The sequence below is a fragment of the Macrobrachium nipponense genome, chromosome 5 (genome assembly GCF_015104395.2).
Source record: "Macrobrachium nipponense isolate FS-2020 chromosome 5, ASM1510439v2, whole genome shotgun sequence".
In the NCBI taxonomy this organism is placed as follows: domain Eukaryota; kingdom Metazoa; phylum Arthropoda; class Malacostraca; order Decapoda; family Palaemonidae; genus Macrobrachium; species Macrobrachium nipponense.
This window is the reverse complement of record NC_061107.1, coordinates 135,442,508-135,452,041: the sequence shown is the minus strand read 5'-3', so window position 1 is coordinate 135,452,041 and position 9,534 is coordinate 135,442,508.

Genomic DNA, 9,534 nt, shown 5'->3' with positions numbered 1-9,534 from the left:
TAATTCAGCTATCGAGACCAATCAGAATTCAATTCGAGCCTGTATTGCATATTCTCGTCGAACTCTTGGCTATAGTACTTAGAATCGATATCGATGAGGTGCAGTTCATAGCTTTCAAATGCCAATCGTCCCTATCATGTGTACAACTGAGTCGATTGCAGCTAAAAGAATTTTCTTATCAGATATAACAATTCTGTACATAATGCCGAACAATTCGTCTAAAATTCATATCATGCTGTAAAAATTATTAATATAATATACCTATAAAGGATTAAGTTATTAATCCTTTATAAGTATATTATAATTTTTAAATAAGTATTTATAATTATTAAATTATAATATAATATACCTATAAAGGATTAAGTTATATATGGAGAGAGGCACTAGATTTTAGCTGCTTTCAAATCATCAGCGAGTACTTTCTGCTCGTACAAGAAAAATACGACAGGTTTTGTTACTATTATAATAATATTATCATAACTGAAGAACGGCCACTTTTGTGTAGCTTTCAGCTCATGTTCTCTCTCTCTCTCTCTCTCTCTCTCTCTCTCTCTCTCTCTCTCTCTCTCTCTCTCTCTCTCTCTCTGTCTCTCTCTCTCTCATATTTTGTTATATACAGTGTCTACTTCATTGGGTTCCTCGCAGATGAAGAAAATATTCTAAAACCGCAGCCTCTTCTTCTCCACCTCACTTATCATATTTAATGAATGGAGTGGGCGAAGGTGGTTACTAGTTGAAGGAGACTAATGTGGGCTTACAGTATGATAAGAAGTGCTTCTTAGCCTTACTATAAGAAACTGAGAACAAAATCAGAAAAATGCTTCGTTTTTATGACTGACATAGAACCCAAGAACCACTTAATTCGTAACGATTTTTTATGATAAGTAAGAAAAAAAATGTCATTTTAAATTTTCCAGTGAATCAACTATTAAGATATTCATTATCATTCTTCTTGTCAAAGTGACTCCCAGAAAATAAGTCTGAGAATAGTGCTTTTATCATATTCATGACCAACATGACAAGAGTCTTTGTAAAATCATATGGCATTTAAGGTAAACGAAATGTGGTCATGAAAATTATGTGCGTAACTTAGAATTTTGACATTCTCAAATTAACTTTATGCCAAAATTTCATGGCATTCCTATAATTACCATAATTACTATAATTGTAATTATTCTTTACTTACTCAAATATTTTCTTTCTCATGGAAAACTTAACAAATTATACATAATGGAAATCACTGATAAAATGTGGAGAGAATGGTTTTCGAGAAGTTGTTGGATGTTTCATAATGAAAAATTCGACATCCAATGAAATCTTGTCTTGTTATCATTATTCGGAAGTTTATCAGTCTTGTGAGTCTAACGGAAGCAAAAATACTTTACCAATTTTGAGTAACAAAGCAGTTTGAAATTATATGATCCTGCGGCTTCTTGAAGAATTATGTTTGCTATTCGTGTAGGTCCTTACCTTTTTAGCTGCAAAAGGTGCGTCCACACGGTCGAACAATGTCCGACGGACAAACATTGTTACCATATCATAGGCGAAGCAGGATTGCGTCATTAGCGTTGAAACGGTGGAAGTAGATCTGGCAACAAACAGTGGTACCAGATGAGGTTGTATAACACTGTTTTTACTCTGTTCACAAGGCAAAGACCGGCAGACAATTGTTAATTGGTAACAATGTTTGCCCGTCGGACATTGTTCGACCGTGTGGACGCACCTTAAGACACTGAGAATCATGTTTTATATAAAAAAGATAAAAGAATATTGTCTTGAAATGTAGGTTTCTTCAGAAAGAGGAAAGAAGCAGCTCTAATCAATTGGATACCACGAAATTCATTCCAATAGTGATGGAGCGGCTCCATAAATCTTAGATGTTATTTGGTGCGGTAATTTACCAAGAAAATATGACTCACTTAGCCTGGATTATTCGTTTCCCATATACTATGTTGCAGGACACTGACCGAATGTTGGAGCTCTCTCTCTCTCTCTTTGTACTTTTGCATTTGTGTCTGTCTGCGGGTCCTATAATGTATTCCCTTTGCCACCACTGTAAATGAATTCACTTTGATTTTAACACAGGCGGTTTTATAATTAAAAGAAGTTGCACATAAGAAAATTGCGAGGTGGCTTATGAGAAAAGGCTTTTTCCTGTTACTTTACCTATTTATCTATACATGAGTGTTTGTGAGCCTCTCAAAAATTCGTCTTTGCTGTTATTTATTTATTTCTCCGTCCCTCTATCTCTCTTACCAGGAGTTTCTTCTCCCTTCTCTAACTTTCTTCCTGGTTTCGCGGAGACCTGCATTTGGAATTGAAGATCTGAAGGGCCTACGTCTACCGGCCGCTCCTAATTGACAGTCGAGAGCGTCTCACAAACGTACGTGAGCACACTCGGTGAACTTGAGCGATAAATTTTTCATGCTTTTCTTTTGTTCGCCTCGGGACTAGGGGAAAGGGAATGGGTGGGAGCAGCACTCGCAGGGAGGAGGAGTGTAAGGAGAGAGAGGCATAAAAAAGGAAAGAAAGTGAAAAAATAAAGAAAACGAGATAACAGGGAGAAAGCATTGTTTGCTCGGAATGGGGACCTCGGTGATTTCACGAAATTGCATTGTTTTTCTTGCAAAGCATTGCGGTGTACGATATTACAATATCAAATATGAAAATTGAGTTTAGCTTTAAAAATATCCTACAGGAAGGAATTTATGGCAGGGTACAATAGTAAAAGAAGGTAAAAAGAATTAGTGACTAGATAAATTAAATGAAAATATGCAACCAGACTTGTTTGAAGGTTGATATATAAAACTGAATCACAGTACTGAAGGTCTTTAAAATGGCTGTAAAAGCGTCCAGAAGAAATCAGCCTGTAAAAATATGATCTGTGTGAAACTGCGAAAGGAGAGAAAAAAAAAACTACAAAGGATAAGAGAGACTGGAAAAGAAAGGAAATTGTATTAATAACATAGTATGGAAAATTGAAAGATTTTTAAAATTTTGTTTTTCAAGCGATTTCATTCTTGGGTAGGGTGATTGGGTATGGAGAGTTGGCCTCTATTTGCAATTTAATCTTGTATGTAAACCTTTACATACAAGCACACACACATACATATGTATATATATATATATATATATATATATATATATATATATATATATATATATATATATACATACATACACACACACACACACACACACACACACACATATATATATATATATATATATATATATATATATATATATATATATATATATATATATATATATCATACACACACACACACACACACACACACACACACATATATATATATATATATATATATATATATATATATATATATATATATATGTGTGTGTGTGTGTGTGTGTGTGTGTGTGTGTATGCTTGTATGTAAAGGTTTACATACAAGATTAAATTGCAAATAGAGGCCAACTCTCCATACCCTATCACCCTACCCAAGACTGAAAACGTTTGAAAAACGAAATTTTAAAAATCTCCCTATTTTCCATACTATGCTGTTAATACAATTAATACAATTTCCTTCCGTGGTAAAAACCACGGAAGTACAAAGACACACAAAAGCCCCTTTTAAAACAGGAGGACTAACACGTATTTGTGCTATTTCTCTCAGAAAAAGGGAATTTGGTGATATTGTAGTTATATATATATAGTATATATACAATATATACTATATATATATATATATATATAATATATATATATATATATATTATACATATATATATATATAGATATATATAATATATTAGAATTGTATATCTATATATATATATATATATATATAATATATCTATATAATGTAGTATATATATATATATCTATACTATATATACACACAATATCACCAAATTCCCTTTTTCTTAGAGAAATAGCATAAATACGTGTTAGTCTTCCTGTTTTAAAAGGGGCTTTTGTGGTGACTTTGTACTTCCGTGGCTTTTACCACGCCAGTTGCTACCTCTACATAAACGACTTGCCGCTAGGCAGCTAATTCGGCGGGTATTCCAACGTAAGTTAATATCCTTTTATTACTGAAGTGTGCCCATTTGCCAATAATTATCAAGGATTCAAACACTTGAGGATGAGGATGCTACCAACCACATTGCTTAGGCAGTAGCGTAGTGTATACAAATAAGGTGAATTTGCAGTAGACAGCGATTGTGGGTCGTTGGTGGAAGGTAATTCCCTCTAAATAATAAAAGAACGTCCTCGCCTCAGACCAAAAAGCAACCCAGCTCTTGGTCCTTTGGGATGCTGCGAAAGGATAGTAATATTCTCACTGATTTGTAATATGACGTAGGAAAACAGCTTGGGATACCGGGTTTGCATCCCCAACCCGTATTCGGATACTCGAAAAAAATAAGTAACTGTAGCTCTTTTGGGTCTGGTGTAGAAGGTTGTCGAATTACTGAAGCAATCAGACACAGGTAATCTTATGGAAAACTCTAAGGAAATGGCTTGATACTTGGTTTCGAAAGGAGAATATTCATAAGTATACCCGCAAATGAGAAAAATGAGAACTAAAGAATATTTTTATATTATGTGGTATTACACATTATCTTAAAGAGGAAATTGACTGATGTACCAGGTGTTTCGAAATTAGAGGCCCCCCCTCCCCCCTCAACAAAACAAATGCAAAGTTATGAAGTTTTTTCCTATAGCCTATCTCCAAGTATATTATATTAAGTTTCTTTTAGGATATTTTTCATTTTACATTTCTTGTATTTTCAGACTGAGTGACGGAGTTAGATACAGCCATGGCTAACGACTCGGAGGAAATCAGATGGATTGACCGAATCCGGGCTATAACCTTCAGAGAGGCCAGGGATGCTGGCGCATCCTTCATTTTACGTTCCTGGATAGCTAAATACATTAAAAGAAATGAATCCTTTGTTAAAAGAGTGAGAATCTTTGAAGGCTTGAAGTCCTTTCTCAGGAGTCAAAAGACATCATAGCTGAGACAGTGGGTAGACCAAGAAAGTCTTTACGTAAACTGGCGCTTGAACTAGAAACAAAAAGGGGAAAGAGGAGAAGTTATAGTGCTGTATATTGTGAGTTGAAAAAATCTGATATCAAGCCATTCCATGTTATCAACAAGCCCAACATCACTCAGCAACAGAGAGAAGACTGTACATGGTTTTGTGATTCAGTTCTTAAAGATTGGGATGAAGCTGACTTTGTCCATATTGCCGCATCAGACGAACTCTTCATTTACACAGTCAGAAAGCCAAATCATAAAAATGACATCATTTGGGCTGCAAAGTTGGATGATATCAGTGATGACATGTGCTATCGCCAAGTTGTAAAATTTCCTGAATGTTTGGGAATTTTTCTCTGTTTCACAGACAAATAGTTAATGTGGATCATCAAAGTGAAAGGACAGTCATGGAATGGCAAATACTTCAGAGAAGCTGTGCTCACTGGTGGAGTATATCATTTCCTCAAAGATCCTGAAACTGTGTTATCTGTTGAAGAAGTCACATTCTTGCATGATAGGGCACCATGTTTCAAGGCTCTTCAGACACAGGAGCTGCTTCGAAACAGTGGTATTGATTTCTTCTCGTCAAGTGAATTTCCAGGTAGCTCCCCTGACCTTAATGTGTGTGAAAACATTGGTAGTATCTTAAAAGATCGTGTTGAAGCGCGCACAGTGAACTATGATGGTATACCAAGCCTGACGAGCTGTGAAGAGAGGTGACAGAAGTTCTCAGGGAAATGGAGTTTGAGTCTCAGCTTTTTTTGCGAATTGCTGAAATCATGCCCCTCAAGAATGCAGGCTGTGGTACAGGCAGATGGAGGCCAAACAAAATATTATATACTCAGAGAGAAACTTAAATAAATATCTGTTCTGCATTATTTTTGTTTTTGTCCATATCAATCTTAGTCTTTGCTGTAGAGGGGGGAGGGGCTCTAATTTTGAAACACCCTGTACTAGCAGGTAAACGAATAGCGGCTGAAGTGTACGCGATTACCATTGGTTACAGCTAAGGTTAAGGTATCAATGAGTTGGAGAGGGAGAGGTTAAAATCCAATTAAGGTGATGCTATGATGTCCACTTGCCTTTGACCATTCATCCGAATCTTATTCTCATTCTGTTTCATCTGGATGTTCTCAGCCTAAGATCCATCATTGAGATGAGACTTGCGTGGTCGAAATGGTGGCTTCCAGTTTTCATAAAATACTAAGTATGATTAAGAAAGAGGTCTGAAGGTATCTCGCCTGGATATTACTCACGGGACATTCTTCGTGCACCCTATTTGAACTAGGCTTTATTGTCTGCATCTTTAGAACCAACGCCTGCAACTCGTTTTGCAGATGATCTGCATCCACTTCCAGTTCGTCATTTTTAAAAAAGGATTGTCTTACGAGCGAAAGATCTTCTAAAGTTGTTTTTATGTTGCTATTATCTTATTATTAAAAATATAAAATAATGATTATAATAATGATGAGGGTAATAGTCATAATGACATCCTCTCCATTCCTCTGCTCAACACCTCTGTCTAGCTCTTTATTTCTCCGTATTAAAAGGAATTGCGAGTGACGACATAGTGACAGAATAGCGGGATAATAATTTGGTTTGCCTTGCTTCCTTCTCTGAAGCTTTCTGTATGTTCTGTGCTAAGGGAGCTCTGAGATTATTAATGAAGACAATTACTTGTATACTGACACAATAACAAGATAATGCCTCGCATTAACAAAGCAAATCTTACTGAAGGTAACTGGTATTACTGGCGCATCTTCGTTAATTTTCCCTCCTGTGGCTTAGTCCTTAGGAAAGTAGTAGAAGATCGACAGTATCAAATATCAGGGGCTAGATTCTGATAAGTTTATCAGACTGTCTTGATGTTCAACTGTTCACATTCACATCTCATACAACGGAATAAATAAATTATTTTCATGTTACTGTACCAATATTGATCTAATGAAGATTAACAAATGGATTTAATTTAAGGCACTCTTCCAACTTAGAGATTTGACGCGGGTGTGAGTAGCCTACTATGAAGAGGGGCTCATACAAAGGTGCTTTATGTCTCTCTGGCAGTCCAACATAATTAGTTGGAGTGATGAGAAAAATGGGAAAAAGTACAGGAGATTTGCTAGTTTTCGGGGATAAGGAAAAAATGTTGTGAAATGAGTATCGACAGATTTGTGCAGATGATTTAGCATAAATTGTTGGCTTGAAATTCAAGCTTACAAAGAATATGGTATTCATTTGGAAGTGAGAGAGAATGAAGGGAAACACAGAAAGAAGAGATCCAAATTATTGAAAATGATAAATTAACAAATAGGTAAATCGATAAAAGTGTACTGAAATGCAAGAATAGTATAAGGGCAGTAATGCATTGCACTTTCGCTTGAACTTCTTATAGCTGGCAAACGTTGCAGAGAGAAGATAGACTTTGGTCGAGGTTTGGAAGTTAAAGGGAATGTCTGTTGAAACAGGATTCGGGTTGTATGAATGGATCATTGTTCCATCTACTTTATGAAAGTGGAATATGAAAATGAATGCAAATGCGTGAACGGGATGGAGGCTGTTGAGATGTACTGTTCATATAGTATGTGTGAAAAGAAAGCCGAAAGGGTGGAAATAGAAGGTATTTTGGCAGTAAACATTTATAGTTTTATCTCGAATAAACTGATGAAATGTTTTTTTTTATTTATTTGCATTCAGTATTAATTTTTCTCGGAAATCCATAGTTTTGGAGTTCGGGGGAATCACCCCTAACTCTATACAGCGGTCGTCGAAAACATAGAAATACGCTCACAGAAAATTATATTTCAACAAGGATACATCTTGACCTGACCAAATGTTATAAAACCTGCCTTACTGCATCAGGTCCTGCTAACTTGTCTGAGTGTTCTGTAATACCAGGGACATTACTCACACGAATAATCAAGTATGCAACGGATCCCAGCCTACGGAAGAAGAGGATTATTTTACCTACATTGCCGCGGTGCTAAGCTGCGATTGTGGATCATTGGCTTCGTTGTCGGAGGAGGTTTCCTTATGCAGCTTTTCAGGAGAGGCAGATTGGACTATGGTGGACAGAGAGATGGTGTAATTTGACTATCCATAACATTCCGTGCATCTCTTAAGGTGACTGCACTCTAACAATGACCAGTTCTCACGACACTAGTCGGTGATAAATGTCTGCTCATAATAGCTTAAGTAAATTCACAGTAGGCTCTCGATTCAGTCTTAACTATGATGCTGCTGATAGCTGAACGAATCCAGCTCAGAAATGGTAGGGAAAGTGAGTTCATTCTTGTTCTTTGATTGGCCAAAAAGAGTTAACGTAGTTTTAAACTGAAATAACACCTGCACAAGGAAATTGGTAAAGCTATAGATACAGACCTTCCCCCAGTCACATTTCTGATAGCATTCATCGTGATTATGATTAATTAATATCAACTTCGCTCTACAAATAAATTGGATAAAATATCTTTTAAAAAAAGAGCGAAAGAAGACACAGATATAATAATCCTTCGAATTCATTGGGCACGGATAACAGAATCTGGAGGAAATGAAGTAAAAGAAAAGGAAATTACCAGTAATAAGAAAAAGAAAATAGCCACAAACGCAGACGAAAAAGGGAAATGACCACTTACGGAAAGACAGCACGAGGAAGGACATAAGATTTTATACCAGTTCTTATCAGAGAGAGAGAGAGAGAGAGAGAGAGAGAGAGAGAGAGAGAGAGAGAGAGAGAGAACTTTTTTTTTCTGCTTCCAACTCGTTCATGAGCTTATATTGTTTCGAAGGCGTTTAAAATGTTCAGGCACGTTTACCATATTTGCAATAATCAAATATTAAGCCTTTGAAATTGGAATCTCTTCGTCGCAATAGGTATGTGAAGGGGAGTGTTTGTCTTCCTGTTTTTCGAACAGGAAAGTGTTTGCATGTACGTTTGCTCTCATGTTTAAAAGAGGGCATTCAGCTGAAAGAAACTGAACATAATTACTAAATATGAAAATGTATTATATAGTGAGTGAAATACTGATATGTCAGAAATTTATCTTATATATATTTTTGCAATTATTACATTCATTTATATATATATATATATTAATATATATATATATATATATATATATATATATATATATATATATATATATATATATGTGTGTGTGTGTGTGTGTCTGCATGTGTGTGTATTTAATATCTTGTTAATATATTTTGACTTTTCCGTAGTTTTCATTTCTTTAATAAGTTATCTGAAACACGAATTTAACTGATTTCTGTTAATTATTTTGGACTTTAAACTGCACGGTCTCAGCTGTTCTCTAAATTCGGTCATCGGATAAAGAGGTTAAATATTGAAATGAAGTAGCTAATAAGTATTTTCTAAAAGGTGCATATTAGTCTCTCATTTTTCTTTTTGTTACTATTATTGAATTGTTATCGCTGATGTTTTCGGTTCTACTTTCTGTTGATGTTGACTGTCGTGTCGAATGCAGAATATAATTTGATTGAATTCATACATTGACTAATGTTATTT